This window comes from Bacillus rossius, chromosome 1, assembly GCF_032445375.1.
Source record: "Bacillus rossius redtenbacheri isolate Brsri chromosome 1, Brsri_v3, whole genome shotgun sequence".
Lineage (NCBI taxonomy): Eukaryota > Metazoa > Arthropoda > Insecta > Phasmatodea > Bacillidae > Bacillus > Bacillus rossius.
Window position 1 is genome coordinate 109,271,627 of NC_086330.1, and position 16,637 is coordinate 109,288,263.

General features: G+C 53.1%; 1 protein-coding gene across 1 annotated transcript in view; it reads left to right on the top strand.

The window, feature by feature from the left end:
- The window catches only part of LOC134541923 (netrin-1), a 386,368-nt gene that overhangs the window by 333,598 nt on the left and 36,133 nt on the right, over positions 1 to 16,637 (top strand). The gene's annotated exons all lie outside the window — the stretch shown is intronic.

Here is a 16,637-nt window from a genome sequence, read left to right on the forward strand (position 1 = left end):
AATAGACCTATTGACGGGATCACTGCCGTGGTACAGGACATGCCAATGCGCGAACACCCGGGACAACGTCACCGAACAGACCTGGGGCAAGCCCTGGAGCGAGACGTTACTCGGCGAGCCGCACACCCAATTACCGTGGTCATGGGCACCGCTTAAGACGGAGGCACAAGCTAACGTCACACGGGGAGGCATACTACCGACTGTGGGCCTCACGAGTGCCCGGACCAATCTGGCACCCAAATACATCCCACCACCAAGCGCAATCACCGGACCAAACACGGGGATGCATACACGCAACCCGTGCTACACAGGGAAGTTAGCACTACCCGAGTTCAGCGGAATAGGGCACAAAGTACCCAGAGACTTCCTAACACACTGCGAGGTTAGACTGGCACGGTCCGGAATACCGACCGATGAATGGTCGGGGCGAGCGAGCGAACAGCTGAAGGGGACCGCCCGCCAATGGTGGAACATCTGGGGACGCTTCGGCATGCCCTGGGAGGAGTTTGCCACGTCATTCAACCGCCGATTTGACACGGAACACGCACTGGTCCAATGCACGACACAGTTCTATGGCGAACGCCAACGCGACGGCGAACCCGTCGAGCAGTTTCTGGCCAAGAAAATGCAACTGTTCAATCGAGTAGCACCCGGCGCCGCGCCAGCCACCGCGCTCGCAACCATTACCACCCTCCTACACAATGAACTGCAACCGTTCATGCGGTGTTACCGCGCAGAGGAAGTCGAGGATTACGTCCGACAAGCCATAGACACGGAATGGAACATCCGGGGACTGCGACACTACGACCCCCCGAACACCGACCGGGACCTGGCCAGACGCCCAATGGGTCAGAGAATAGCCAGCGTCCAGAACCGGGAAGCAGGGGGCTACCCACCCGACCGCCCGCGACGAGCCATCGAGGACGCACCACCACCTGGTAGGCCCGATGGGTCATCGACACAGCAGGAACCCCCACTACCGCGATGCCAGTTGGGCTGCCCCGCAGGTACCCGCCACTGGCATGTCGACTGCCCACGCCGGCAAACACCACCCTTCACCAACACGTCGGGAAACGCCCACCCGGGGGCACGGCGGTAAAACCCGCGCCTCCGAGTAACCCGAGCCAACCCACACCCGCCGCGGAAGCAGCCACACCGCAGATAAACCAGCTAGTCCGCCCTCGCGACGGCCTACTCCGTATCCCAGTGGAAGTCAACGGGCAACCCACGGCGGCCCTGGTAGACACGGGCGCGAGCCACGTGTTCGTGGCCCCCCACCTGGTACCCCCCGGCGCGCTGCAGCCCCACCAAGCCGAGTTACGGTTAGCAACCAGCACGCAACCGGGAAGGACAGTGGGGCAAGCCGAACTCGAGGTACGCATTCGGGACGACGTCACCACGGTAACCGCCCTAGTGGTAGCGGACTTACACGAAGGGATAGTACTAGGCCAACCATGGTTAGCGAGACAAGATGCGGTGATCGAAATGAAACCCAGACGAGTTTACATTAGCACCCGCGAGCGGCTCACGGTGTACGCCATAGGCACTACCCCCGAGAGTCAGGGGGAGAAAGTAACCTTAGACCAGTTCCGCCACAACGTCCCCCACGAGTACCGAGCAGCAGTGGAACGCGTGTTGGCAGAAAGGCAGGACGTCTTCGCGGTAGCCGACCCACTGAAACGCACCACCATCACCGAACACCACATCCCGACCACCCACGACAACCCAGTACACGAGGCCCCGAGAGGCTACGGGTTCCGGGAGCAGAGGGTCATCCGGGAGCAAGTGGCGGACATGCTTCGCGACGGGGTAGTCGAGCCGTCCAACAGTCATTACAATGCTTGCGTCGTATTAGCCCCAAAGAAAGACGGTTCGCTACGCTTCTGCGTCGATTTTCGGCCGCTAAACGCGATCACGATTAGCTCACCCCCACCTCAAATCAGTGTCGACGCCGCCGTAGCCGGACTCGGCCGCGCGAAAGTCTTCAGTACGCTCGACCTGAAGGCTGGGTACTAGCAAGTGCCCATACGGGCGGAAGACAGGGGGAAAACCGCGTTCACGATACCAGACGGGCGGAAGTTTCAATTTCGCGCCATGCCTTTTGGGCTAAAGTGCGCACCGGCCACGTTCCAGGGAATGATGACCCGAGTGTTGGAGGGGTACCTGGGCCGGTTTGCGATCGCGTACCTCGACGACGTGATCGTCTTCTCCGAGACGTGGGAGGACCACGCCAGACACCTGGCGCTGGTCCTAGAACGCTTGGCCACACACCATCTCACGGCCGCACACCACAAGTGTCATATCGGGACCCAGGAGGTCGAATTCCTGGGCCACCTAGTAAGCGCGGCTGGCAACCGACCCCAACCCGTTCACTTGCGCAAGATCGCTGAAGCGGCACCACCGCGGACGAGGAAGCAACTCCAACGGTTTATCGGCCTGGTGAACTGGCTCAGGGGGTACATCCCCGACTTCTCCCGTACCATCGCACCACTGACCGACCTCCTGTCACCACGGGCACGGTACCATTGGGGCGAACCCGCGCAACGCGCCTTCGAAGAAATAAAAGCCGCCTTCACTCGCTGTCACACCCTCACACGAGTAGACCCCGGACGCCGCCTCTACCTTCATACCGACGCCAGCGCACTCGGTGTGGGCGCGGTGCTTTTTCACACGGACCCGAACGGGGTCCGCGAGGTCATCGACTACGCTAGCGCGAAGCTCGGACCGGCCGAACGCCGGTATCACAGCAACGAGCAAGAGTGCCTAGCCGTAGTCTGGGCCATGAAAAAGTACCGGCCCCACCTGGAGGGGAAGTGCTTCACACTGAGGACGGACAACAGCTGCCTCACCTGGCTGCGTACGATGCAGGGGCGGAAAGGCAAACTCATACGATGGGCGCTATTCCTCCAGTCGTTCGACTTCGACGTCGAGCACGTTCCCGGCACGGAGAACCAGCTCCCCGACTTACTGTCGCGGGAACCCGACGACCGAACAGAGCTGACGGACGAGGACGACTGGGAGGAGATTCTACCCCCGGACACACCACACGGACACGCATCGCACGACTCGGCATGCGCGCGAATCACGGCCGACGCGGACGGGGACGAAGACCCGCCCAACACCGTGGCCGACGTCCAGGACCGGGTACGTCGAGCACAGGAAACGTCAATAGACGCGGCAAGACGCCGCCAGCAAGCGACCGCCGGACACGAGGCGTGGCGCGTGCAAGACGGCCTGATTCAGACTCACACACCCGGACACCAGGAAGACTGGAGGACCTACGTCCCGACGGAAGCCCGAGAAGCGGTCCTTCGGTTCTTCCACGACCACGACCTCGCTGGACACCCGGGGACCGATCAGACACGACGAGAAGTCACCCGGCACTACCACTGGCCCCGCGTCACGTACGACGTACGTACGTACGTGCGCGAATGCGAGGTCTGTCAGGCGAGGAAAGCGAGGCGGCGTGACGGCGAGGAGCAACAGCGACCCAGGGAACCCACCACCGCCTTCCAAACGATAGCCTTAGACGTAATGGGCCCCTACCCCCGCACGCCGCGCGGCAAACGCTTCCTCCTCGTCGTGACGGACCTCTTCACGCGGTGGACGGAGGCGTATCCATGCGGGAACGTGCGCACACCTACCATCATCAGCCTGCTGACCAGGGAATTCCTGTCCCGTTGGGGATACCCCCAGTCGGTGTTGACGGACAACGCCAGTCAGTTCCTGGGGCGACATTGGAAGGGCTGGTGCGACGAACACCAGATCGAGCACCACACGACGCCCGCCTACCACCCGAGAGCGAACCCGACAGAGCGCCGGAACCAGGAACTGAAGGCACAGCTCCGGATCCGGCTGGGGGCAGACCACACGCAGTGGGACCTGCACGTGGCTGACGCCCTCTTCTGTGTACGACGCCGCACCAACGCCGCAACCGGCCGCACACCGGCCGAAATGATACAGGGCCACAACCTGCCCTTACCGGGAGAATGGGCCACACACGGCACTCCACACCCCGACGAGACGACGGAGGAACGCGACCAACGACGGGTGACTCTGCACGACGAGGCAAGACGTAGGCAGGAGAGGTACGCCAGCCGGATCACCCCAATCACAGATCATCCTCCACCCGCCGTGCAGGTCGGCGATCAGGTGTTCGCGCGACTACACCCACTTTCATACGCACCTCGCAACTATTGCGCGGGCCTGGCCCCGCGCTGGGGCGGGCCATACACAGTACGGCGACGACTAGGCAGGACGACGTACTTAGTCCGCACGGAGGGACGGCGCCTGAAAAAGGTGCACAGGGACGACATCCGGCTCACCGCCCTGCCTGGGGAGAGGAACCCAGACGGGGACGCAGGACCCCCCACTCCGGACGACAACGGACGCCGTACACCGGAGAGCGACGCCGTCCAGGAAGAGGACAACTCGCCAGAAGCGACCCCCGCTAGGAGCCGACCCGAACCGCGCCCATACCGCACCCTAGTGTTCACGAACACCACGTCCAACAGGCCCCGCGACGAACTTGCATACACGCCCGGGACATCACCCGCAGAGGCCGCGTCAGACGACGAGGCGAGGCCACGACCACGGCGGTGGCGGCGCCCGCCCACGTACCTCGACGATTATGCCCTTAGCATGGCCACGGGGGACACCGGGGGCGACCCCGCCCACGACGTGCCAGACGAACCAGAAGAGGTCCACGAGAACGCACCGGAGACGGCAGTGGTACCCTGGGAGGGAAGCGGGGTGTACGAGAGCCCCCCACCGCAATGCTACCCACGGGGCAATGAAGCAGAGGCCGTGGAGATCGCCGAGCTGTCGCACAGCATAGGTCAATCCGATGCGGGCAACGACGACGGGCCAACGCCGATCGTCACGCAACCCGGAGAGACCGACCCGGAGATCGCCGCCTCAGCATCAGCCGCCATACCCGAACGGGAACGGACTCCGTACCAGTCCACGAACTGTCAACCGCCGCCGAAGGAGGACCTCCGCGGACCGGGACATCGACTGGGGACAAGCGAACCCGCCAGCGAGCCCGCAGAACGACCCCGACGGGCCCACAGACCTCCAGTTCGCCTGGCCGACTTCGACCTGGGAACAGGGCGCAGGGCCTGTCAGCCACAAGGCTACCTCGACGAGTCAACCCCCGGATGTTCGGCGTGGGACGACCCGGGACAGGTGCTCGGGCCCTACCAACTGCGGCCACCGCGAGCACCACCCGGGTGGAGCTGTTGCCGGAGCTAGGAGGCGCCACGACGCCGCCCCCGGCACGCCTGCCACGACGGCAACTGGGGCGGCGCGCACGTTGGCCCAGTCGGCCACGTTCACCAGGTCCAGTGCGCTGACCCTATCAGCCGCTGACCCCGCCCAGGCGCCACGACGCCGCCCCCGGCACGCCTGCCACGACGGCAACCGGGGCGGCGCGCACGTTGGCCCAGTCGGCCACGTTCACCAGGTCCAGTGCGCTGACCCTATCAGCCGCTGACCCCACCCAGACGCCACGACGCCGCCCCCGGCACGCCTGCCACGACGGCAACCGGGGCGGCGCGCACGTTGGCCCAGTCGGCCACGTTCACCAGGTCCAGTGCGCTGACCCTATCAGCCGCTGACCCCACCCAGACGCCACGACGCCGCCCCCGGCACGCCTGCCACGACGGCAACCGGGGCGGCGCGCACGTTGGCCCAGTCGGCCACGTTCACCAGGTCCAGTGCGCTGACCCTATCAGCCGCTGACCCCACCCAGACGCCACGACACCGCCCCCGGCACGCCTGCCACGACGGCAACCGGGGCGGCGCGCACGTTGGCCCAGTCGGCCACGTTCACCAGGTCCAGTGCGCTGACCCTATCAGCCGCTGACCCCACCCAGACGCCACGACGCCGCCCCCGGCACGCCTGCCACGACGGCAACCGGGGCGGCGCGCACGTTGGCCCAGTCGGCCACGTTCACCAGGTCCAGTGCGCTGACCCTATCAGCCGCTGACCCCACCCAGACGCCACGACGCCGCCCCCGGCACGCCTGCCACGACGGCAACCGGGGCGGCGCGCACGTTGGCCCAGTCGGCCTTGATCACCAGGTCCAGTACGCGGAGCCAACCAGCTGCTGAGCCGCGAACCACGCCGGGATGGAGCGGCCGGAGCTTGGGGTGGCCCCATGTTAGCGGGACCATAAGCGGCGCAAGGTCGGGCTTCACAGGGGGGGGGGGGCGTTTGACGTCGTCTGGCCGACGACCACCCCAGAGCCCGACCTGCACCCGCCAGTATACGCTCCCGCTAACGGAACACACCCCTGGCCATGGCCCACCCGAGTCAGGCGACCCGAACAGCAATCAAAGACAAAGCCGCAGAAACCTGAGTAGACAAGAGAAGAACCGTACCCATTCCTCCTAAAACATTAAATTAGGATTTTAGCGACAATAAAATCTCTTCCAGACACACCCGTTTGGAGTCTAGCGTAATGAGGTCACGCCTGGCGCGAGAGAGGCCGAGCCTCCCTCAGACGCCATGCCAGTTCGGCAGTTCAGCGCAGCTCATGGACCGGGGCGGACCTACGTCCCACGGAGAGGCAACATCCTTTGTCTACATTGAAAGTAACGTCCGGTAAATATAGTCACTAATTAACCAAACCCCTTTTATTACTTAACCTCTCCGTGAGTACCCGGTCCCTTTTTACGGTCCAGGACCTAATCCGGCCGCATCAACTTAAGGACACCCCGCACCACACTTGGTCAGTGGGGCTGCTCTTCAGCATACGGCACGGGCCGTCTCCCGCAACGTACAGAACTTTGTTTAAGGTCACGCGCACGGCGCTGACCACAAACCCGCAAGGGAACTTGGACAAACTTAATTGCGGTGCGTGTTTCACCACAGTGGGCACAACACCCGCGCCGAGACATTTGCATACGGGATTGGCCGTCTCCAATCGCCCGCCCCTTAATTCAGTGTATTTTTGTATCCCGTATTTTGTACTGCTAACTTACGTTACCCGAGTAACGAGTGCCACGTAACTTGTGCGCGCCCCCTTAATCCAGTGTATTTTTGTATCCCGTGTTTTGTATTGCTAACGTACGTTACCCGAATAACGAGTGCCACGTAACTTGTGCGCACCCCCTTAATTCAGTGTATTTTTGTATCCCGTATTTTGTATTGCTAACTTACGTTACCCGAGTAACGAGTGCCACGTAACCTGTACGCGCCCCCTTAATTCAGTGTATTTTGTGTCCCGCCTTTGTGTTACGAAATTACGTTACCTACGTACCCAGTGAGACGTCTGAGACATAACAGCATCCGAGGCCACGTAACGCGGAACACAAACAATAAGGCGCCACGGAATAACAAGTAAAAACCCCCCGGGGACCTCTGTAGAGTGTTGTATTGTGTACGACTCGCTCCTCTGAATAAAAGGTACGACACCACCACCTCAACTCCACGTCTCTTATTTAAAATCATCTCACGCAACACCGCCGCCGGCCCTAGTGGGCCACGCAGGGGCACATACATCCACGACCCCAAATTCACGACTAGAAACGAGCTAGTCTGGCGCCCACCCGGACAACACAGATCAAGAACCGCCTTTTCCCACTAGGAGCCACACCGGGACTCGAGCCCGAGACCCCGGACGACGGCAACATTAAAGAAATATCCTTCATACTCAAAGAACTGAGGGAAGCTGGCTACATACAATAATGGCTTAAATTAAATATATGTTTATAAACTTGAAGGTAAATTAATATATTTTCTTTCCAATGGTATCTACCATTTATCGAAATCTGATTTCTAAATAAAACTTATAACTTAAAGGTGCAAAATACGTTACCACTGCCAGTCAAAATGTATACTAATAAAGACATTTTAGTAATCATGCCAAGTTCGATAAGAAAAGTAATTGGAATCAGTTGGAACCAATTGAAGATGGAGCTGTTGGAGCAATTGGAGCCTTTTGAAGCATTTGGAGCCTTTTTGAGCTGTTGGAGCCATTTGGAGCATTTGGAACCTTTGGAGCATTTGGAGGCTGTTGTAGCATTTGGAGCCTTTTGAAGCATTTGGAGCTGTTGGAGCCATTTGGAGCATTTGGAGCTGTCTTAAGCATTTGGAGGCTGTTGAAGCATTTGGAGGCTGTTGGAGTATTTGGAGCCTTTTGGAGCATTAGGAGGCTGTTGTAGCATTTGGAGCCTTTTGGAGCATTTGGAGCCATTTAGAGGCCGTTTGGAGCATTTGGAGCCATTTGGAGCTGTTGGAGCCATTTGGAGCATTTGGAGCTGTTGGAGCTACGAAGTAGTCGTTGCACGTCTATGCAGGGCTAAATGTTTATAAGATTGCTGGCTTTCGCAAGTGATTCTGTAGTAGGATAGAAATTGTGTAATAAATATTATGTTTGTAAAATACTTTGTGGTGTTTTATTTCTCGAACCTTACACTTTTCTGGTACGTAAATTAAATTTTTTTTAGCTTCGTCCAGGATTGTGCCAAGGACCTTAGTCGACCTAATTAATCAGTATATTGTTTAAAAACTTATTTAATGAATTTTTAACTTTTCCCTGAATTTCTAGGTTTTTTTATTACATTATTCCAAGATGTTGGTCTTGATGTCTGATAGGATGATGGTAGTAGAGGATTTAAAGTCTCTTTAAGAATGTTGAACGTGGTTTATTGAAATTATTATTTTTTTCATTAAATTAAACATTATTGCATCGATCAAGTATCGCACGAAGGACTGGAGTTAATCGAATCAATATGTAAGTTAAACAGTGATTTTTTCGATGAATTTTGGATTTTTTCCCGCTTTTCTTGCTACATTATAACATGATTTCAAGATGGCGGGGGCACCTCGGTAATTAATGATTACTGCACTGTAGCGGGTTAGAATACAATTATCCAGGTGGAAATGTACTCTATAATACAAGTACACACACAAGATGGTGTATTCCAGCAGGTGGTAGCTCCTGGTAGCATGTACTGAACATAAAATGTCGTAAATCAATGATGGTCGACAAGGACAGTCAAATTTCAAGGTCAAGGTCAAATTTAAAGGTCAAGGTCAAAGTTCAAGGTCAAGGTCAAAGTTCAAGGTCAAGATCAAAGTTCAAGGTCAAGATCAAATTTGAAGGTCAAGGTTGAATTTCAAGGTCAAGGTCAAAGGTGTGGTGACCAGATAATAATACTAACATGGTATCAGCACACTCTAGCGGACGAAAACAAGATGGTGATCTCCAGCGGGTGATTTCAAGTTGGCGGCCGTCACGAAAAGTGCAACGGTATATACCTTGGTATTGTTGGTGGTGGATCAGTCTAGGTTGCTTTTATGGAGGAAGGATCGACCGTTTACTCTTGCCGGGAATGAACCAAGGACGTACATCGATCTAATCAAACATAATTCAAATAAGTTGATGTTTTGATGAATTTTGGAATTTTTTTTCAATAAAATCGGATAATAAATAAAGATTTTCAAGATGGTGTCTAAATTTCAAGATGGCGTACATGACATCATACTACCTGATATATGCTATGAAACATGTGGTGGGAGTCAGTCTGCCAGCACCCACCACAGGGGAAGGTTCGGTTGCCATTTATATTTTTTTTGCCCTCGTCGGGATCGAACCGAGGACTCCGAGCTACGTGTCGTAAATGTATGTTTATTTTAATTTTTTATTAATATTTTATTAATTGAATTTTTTTTTATAAATTTTAAAAAAATTTTTAAAATCGTATAATAAATAAAAAAGTTAAAGATGGCGACTGTAACGGAAACTACAATGGTGACGTCATAATTCAAAATGGCGGAAAACACAACGCCGGAATGTTCGAGAAAACACAATTACGTCATCCAAAATGGCGGATCCATGATGGCCGTCGTGATCTAATTGTCCCGTTACGATGTGTCCCGTGACGTTTTGTCACATTATGCGGTATCCCGTTACGCTCATATAAGATGACCGCCGTGACGTCACATTCAGAGATGTGGCTCGGCACCCGACACCGGACCCTAGACCCTGTGCCCGGAGCCCCCAAACTATACTACTGACCACAGGAGGCCCGTGAAGGGCCGCCGCGGCGGTGCCTGCTGGTCGCGAGCCTGCTCCTGTACAGGGAGCGGGTTCACACGCACACAACCACAGGAGGCCCGTGAAGGGCCGCCGAGGCGGTGTCTGCTGGTCGCGAGCCTGCTCCTGTACAGGGAGCGGGTTCACACGCACACAGACCACAAAAGGCCCGTGAAGGGCCACCGAGGCGGTACATGCTGGTCGCGAGCCTGCTCCTGTACAGGGAGCGGGTTCACACGCACACAGACCACAGGAGGCCCGTGAAGGGCCGCCGCGGCGGTGCCTGCTGGTCGCGAGCCTGCTCCTGTACAGGGAGCGGGTTCACACGCACACAGACCACAGGAGACCCGTGAAGGGCCGCCGAGGCGGTGTCTGCTGGTCGCGAGCCTGCTCCTGTACAGAGAGCGGGTTCACACGCACACAGACCACAGGAGGCCAGGAAGGGCCGCCGTGGCAGTGTGGTCGCGAGCCTGCTCCTGTACAGAGAGCGGGTTCACACGCACACAGACCACATGAGGCCCGTGAAGGGCCGCCGCGGCGGTACATGCTGGTCGCGAGCCTGCTCCTGTCCAGGGACCGGGTTCACACGCATACAGACCACAGGAAACCCGTGAAGGGCCGCCGTGGTGGTACATGCTGGTCTCGAGTTTGCTCCTGTCCAGGGAGCGGGTTCACACGCACACAGACCACAGGAGGCCCGTGAAGGGCCGCCGAGGCGGTGCCTGCTGGTCGGGAGCCTGCTACTGTACAGAGAGCGGGTTCACACGCATACAGACCACAGGAAACCCGTGAAGGGCCGCCGCGGTTGTACATGCTGGTCGCGAGTTTGCTCCTGTCCAGGGAGCGGGTTCACACGCACACAGACCACAGGAGGCCCGTGAAGGGCCGCCGAGGCGGTGCCTGCTGGTCGGGAGCCTGCTCCTATACAGAGAGCGGGTTCACACGCACACAGTACACAGGAGGCCCGTGAAGGGCCGCCATGGCGGTGTCTGCTGGTCGCAAGCCTGCTCCTGTACAGAGAGCGGGTTCAGACGCACACAGACCACAGGAGGCCCGTGAAGGGCCGCAGTGGCGGTGTCTGCTGGTCGCGAGCCTGCTCCTGTACAGGGAGCGGGTTCACACGCACACAGACCACAGGAGGCACGTGAAGGGCCGCCGTGGTGGTGTCTGCTGGTCGCGAGCCTGCTCCTGTACAGAGAGCGGGTTCACACGCACACAGACCACAGGAGGCCCGTGAAGGGCCGCCGTGGCGGTGTCTGCTGGTCGCGAGCCTGCTACTGTACAGAGAGCGGGTTCACACGCACACAGACCACAGGAGGCCCGTGAAGGGCCGCCGTGGCAGTGTGGTCGCGAGCCTGCTCCTGTACAGAGAGCGGGTTCACACGCACACAGACCACAGGAGGCCCGTGAAGGGACGCCGTGGCGGTGTCTGCTGGTCGCGAGCCTGCTCCTGTACAGAGAGCGGGTTCACACGCACACATTCCACAGGAGGCCCGTGAAGGGCCGCCGTGGCAGTGTGGTCGCGAGCCTGCTCCTGTACAGAGAGAGGGTTCACACGCACACAGACCACAGGAGGCCCGTGAAGGGCCGCCGTGGCGGTATCTGCTGGTCGCGAGCCTGCTCCTGTAACGAGAGCGGGTTCACACGCACACAGACCACAGGAGGCCCGTGAAGAGCCGCCGAGGCGGTGCCTGCTGGTCGGGAGCCTGCTACTGTACAGAGAGCGGGTTCACACGCACACAGACCATAGGAGGCCCGTGAAGGGCCACCGTGGCGGTGCCTGCTGGTCGCGAGCCTGCTCCTGTACAGAGAGCGGGTTCACACGCACACAGACCACAGTAGGCCCGTGAAGGGCCGCCGTGGCGGTGTCTGCTGGTTGCGAGCCTGCTCCTGTACAGAGAGCGGGTTCACACGCACACTGACCACAGGAGGCCCGTGAAGGGCCGCCGCGGCGGTACATGCTGGTCGCGAGCCTGCTCCTGTCCAGGGACCGGGTTCACACGCACACAGACCACAGGAGGCCCGTGAAGGGCCGCCGTGGCGGTACATGCTGGTCGCGAGCCTGCTCCTGTACAGGGAGCGGGTTCTCACGCACACAGACCACAGGAGGCCCGTGAAGGGCCGCCGCGGCGGTACATGCTGGTCGCGAGCCTGCTCCTGTCCAGGGAGCGGGTTCACACGCACACAGACCACAGGAGGCCCGTGAAGGGCCGCCGTGGCGGTACATGCTGGTCGCGAGCCTGCTCCTGTACAGGGAGCGGGTTCACACGCACACAGACCACAGGAGGCCCGTGAAGGGCCGTCGTGGCGGTACATGCTGGTCGCGAGCCTGCTCCTGTACAGGGAGCGGGTTCACACGCACACAGACCACAGGAGGCCCGTGAAGGGCCGCCGTGGCGGTACATGCTGGTCGCGAGCCTGCTCCTGTACAGGGAGCGGGTTCACACGCACACAGACCACAGGAGGCCCGTGAAGGGCCGCCGCGGCGGTACATGCTGGTCGCGAGCCTGCTCCTGTCCAGGGAGCGGGTTCACACGGAGACAGACCACAGGAGGCCCGTGAAGGGCCGCCGTGGCGGTACATGCTGGTCGCGAACCTGCTCCTGTACAGGGAGCGGGTTCACACGCACACAGACCACAGGAGGCCCGTGAAGGGCCGCCGCGGCGGTACATGCTGGTCGCGAGCCTGCTCCTGTCCAGGGAGCGGGTTCACACGGAGACAGACCACAGGAGGCCCGTGAAGGGCCGCCGTGGCGGTACATGCTGGTCGCGAGCCTGCTCCTGTCCAGGGAGCGGGTTCACACGCACACAGACCACAGGAGGCCCGTGAAGGGCCGCCGTGGCGGATCATGCTTGACGCGAGCCTGCTCCGCCCCCGTGTGGACTTCCGTCCCGGCCCTTGTTTCTGTTCCCTGCATTTGGGCTGGCAAATAAGAACATGCGTAAAGTGCGTAAAAATCAGCTTTCAGTACAATTTTACTAACACAGTAATTATATGCCCTTACACAGATGCCATTTATGAGCAACCAGACTTGAATTCACACAATCACATTAGGTTTTCCACAAAACTAAAAGATATCTCCAAAAAAGATAAACTTACAATATTGTGTGTAATTAATATACTAAAGAAATTACATATGAACAAAAATTAACATCCCTTTTAATTTTACTAAACATTTGAATCTACATAACAATAAGGTGCGCAGTAACAAAAAATATTCCATAGGCTACATTAAAATAAGAATCAGACTCATACTTCTTACAGTGAAAGTGGGTGAATATGTTGTCTAAGTAAAAGTTATTTTCAAGTGAGTTGTTGGGATGGAGACTTATGGTATTGTAAATTTTAAAGAAAAAAATAAACAGAGGTATAATCTGGGAAAACGGGAGAGAGAGAAAAAATAGCACTTTTTTTTATCGAACGTAACACTAAAACAAAAAGTAATCCATAAACTGCAAGAAAATATTTTCTGTTTAGTATTCACACTTGTAAGCAATAATGAATTGACTTCCAAATTTAGCACTTAACAATTATTTTATATAATTTACGCTAATTAACAAAAAAAAACGAGAAAAAAGATGCTACTTACGCAATGCAAGGCGCAGCTTTTTAGAAAAACTTTCACTCACAACGTCACAACTCTCACGACTCACAATTTTACTGTGTGCCGGAGCAAACGTGACTTAAATAAGCTGTTAAATCAAGATGGTGGACAATAAATCCGAAGTGATAGTGACAGATAAAATTACTGGGTTTCGTTCAGAAATTCTTCGTTTTATGATGGTGTTTAGTACCTATTTCTTTCTTTCTTTGTCAATCCCGAATATCCCGGGTTTAGAACATTTATATGCCGAAAATTCCGGGACTGTAAGTGGGCCGGGATCCCGGGATCGAGTCCCCTGCCCCCGTGTGACGGCCAGGCAGGGCCTGCAGTCCCGCTGCGTGTCTAGCCGCGTGCACCTGAGCTCGTAGCGCCATCTTGTTTCTCGGGCGGAAACTGCTGCGATCGCGGCCCTTTTTATTTCCTCGATTTAGGAAGGAATTGTTCCAGAGAACTGAGTAATCAACTTTAAGAACCTTACGTATAACAATTAGTGGATGCAACGACCTGTATAGAATGTATTATATTAAGTAATGTAAGACATATATAGTTTGGTGGGTGCACTATTTAATTGTTTCATAAACTAAGGATACATTTTTATTCTTCATAATGTTAGTTTTATTAAACCAAAAAAATTAATTTCGTAATAAAAATTTATGTTAATATGTTTATAACTACCTACAACTTGTAAGCAAATGACATTTTCCTTTAAATGTTAAATTCATGTTATGTGTATTTCTATGTTTGAAATACTTGATAGTAATTCTTTCCAATTAAAGTATCGTAATATGTTGATTTTATTTTATTTTGGTATTCTATTCGTGTGATACATACTATGTAAATACAGACTATTGAAGTATTTAGTGTTTTTCTTCCTTTTAAAAATTTATTACAATACTTAACATTGTGTTTTTATATTTTTGAAGACACTGATTCAATTCAAATTTGATACGCGATTATTTTTGTTTATGCTACATATTGTTATGTCACATATGTGTGTAATTTACTTTTGCCCAAGAGATAACACAGTATATCGTGTTTACAGTTCATTGAAATATTTTATATGTTTTAATTATCAAAAACAATTTTAGAAAGAAAGTGGACCGGTGGAGTGTGAACCAAGTCTTCCTCCAGGGTGTTGGGAAGTGCCCTAGAGCTCCAGAAAACAGTGCAAATATTAATGAAGGTGCTAAATTCGCGTATTCACTGATAGGCGAATACGAATACGCGAATACCAATATTTTATTAATGTATTCGTATTCTCTAATATGCGATTACAAATATTCATGCGAAAAACTGTATACAGTTGTATTCATATTTAACATGAAAATACGAATGTATTTGTTTTCGCGCCTGTAAATACATTTTTATTCATATTCGTATTCAAAGAAAATAGTTCTTGGAATACATTCGTATCCGTATTTACGAATACAAATATGCCCATCATAACATTCTTTAAATGATTCGTACAACGGCGAATTTTGATTTAATTCAATTCTTTGGACATACGCCACTGCATTTTGCACTGTTTGTCATAGAAAAAATGCAAGATTGCAAAATAAAAAATAAAAATGAAAACATTAATCACATATATCAAGTAAATTAGCTGATGTTGTACATGTACACAGAATTGAATCAAATTCTTATCATAGCTGTCCAGCATCACATTTTATTTTAGAAAAATTAATAGAAGTATTTTTGTTCATTGGTAGTTTTCATTGGATCAGTGTAAGCATTTCAGTTAGTGAAAGTGGACTGCCAGCCAAGGCTGTTAAGAATGTTAGTGCCTTATTAGGAAAGTATATTTAAAATAAAGGTATTATAAACCTCAATATTGTATTTAATATCAATTAATTTAAAAAAAAAAATAAGTTATATCACTGGGACCAAATGCAAATGAAAAGTCAAAATTAGTAAAAACCATAGGCTAGGTTTTTTTTTCTGATTAAAAATTTAGAGCGCCCGAACTTAAACTTAAGACCCGGTCTCGCATTCTATTTTTTTTTACTTTATTGTTATTACTATCATTTAAGGGATATTCTTGTAAATTTAACACGGCATCTCTCACGAATTTGTTGCTCTGTCACATATATTATTTTAGCGGATATTTACTAAGTGTAAAGTAATCGGTGTATAAAGTCACGCAGTTGCACGTAATAACTATCCTTGCGCGGCGTTTTTACAGCTCAAAAATAACTTTTAGTAAATATCTGTGGAGAAAACTTGCCACCAAACAAGAAAATGCAAAATATCTATTGTAATCAAATTTAGTGAAACATCCCTTGGAGCAAAGCATACAAATCGAAACTTTCCATGTGAAACTGAGTCTTAACATAGTTACAGATTTTTAAAATCAATAAAATAAAACGTAACAACATACTATTAGCTCAATTTATTTACATTTCTGTGATAAGTGGTGCGTATGCGTATCACTATCGTCAATAAAAACTAAGTACCTGGGAGCAAAACATTTTGATGGGCCCTTTTCCCATTACTTAAGGTACAATTTTCAAACTCTCAAATTATATATATATATATATATATATATATATATATATATATATATATATCGTGGCTATAGCTGTCAACGTGATCTTGAAAAAGGTTTCCATTGAGTTTTGTTAGCAATAGAATTGTTTGTAATTTTTGTCAGGTTATTCTCGCGTATTATAAAATATTTAGGGCCCCATTTATTTTGCCCCTGTCCTCTGAACGGCTCTGCTGCTACATTATGGCCAGAGATTAGTGAAATATACAGATGGAGCATAAATATCAAAAATATGGTCCGATTCTTGACGAGGGGGGTGAAGCCAAAAAGGGTATGGCGATTTTAGTGTACTGCCCTTACAAATATGGCGCCCGTTTGTGTACAAATGTATCAGCTGTACCTGTACTGGAGGTTAAACTGTAGATAAATGCCAACTCTTATAATTACATTTGTATTTAGAAGATTCGTTTCGGACATTTAATATATATAGCTAAACATATTA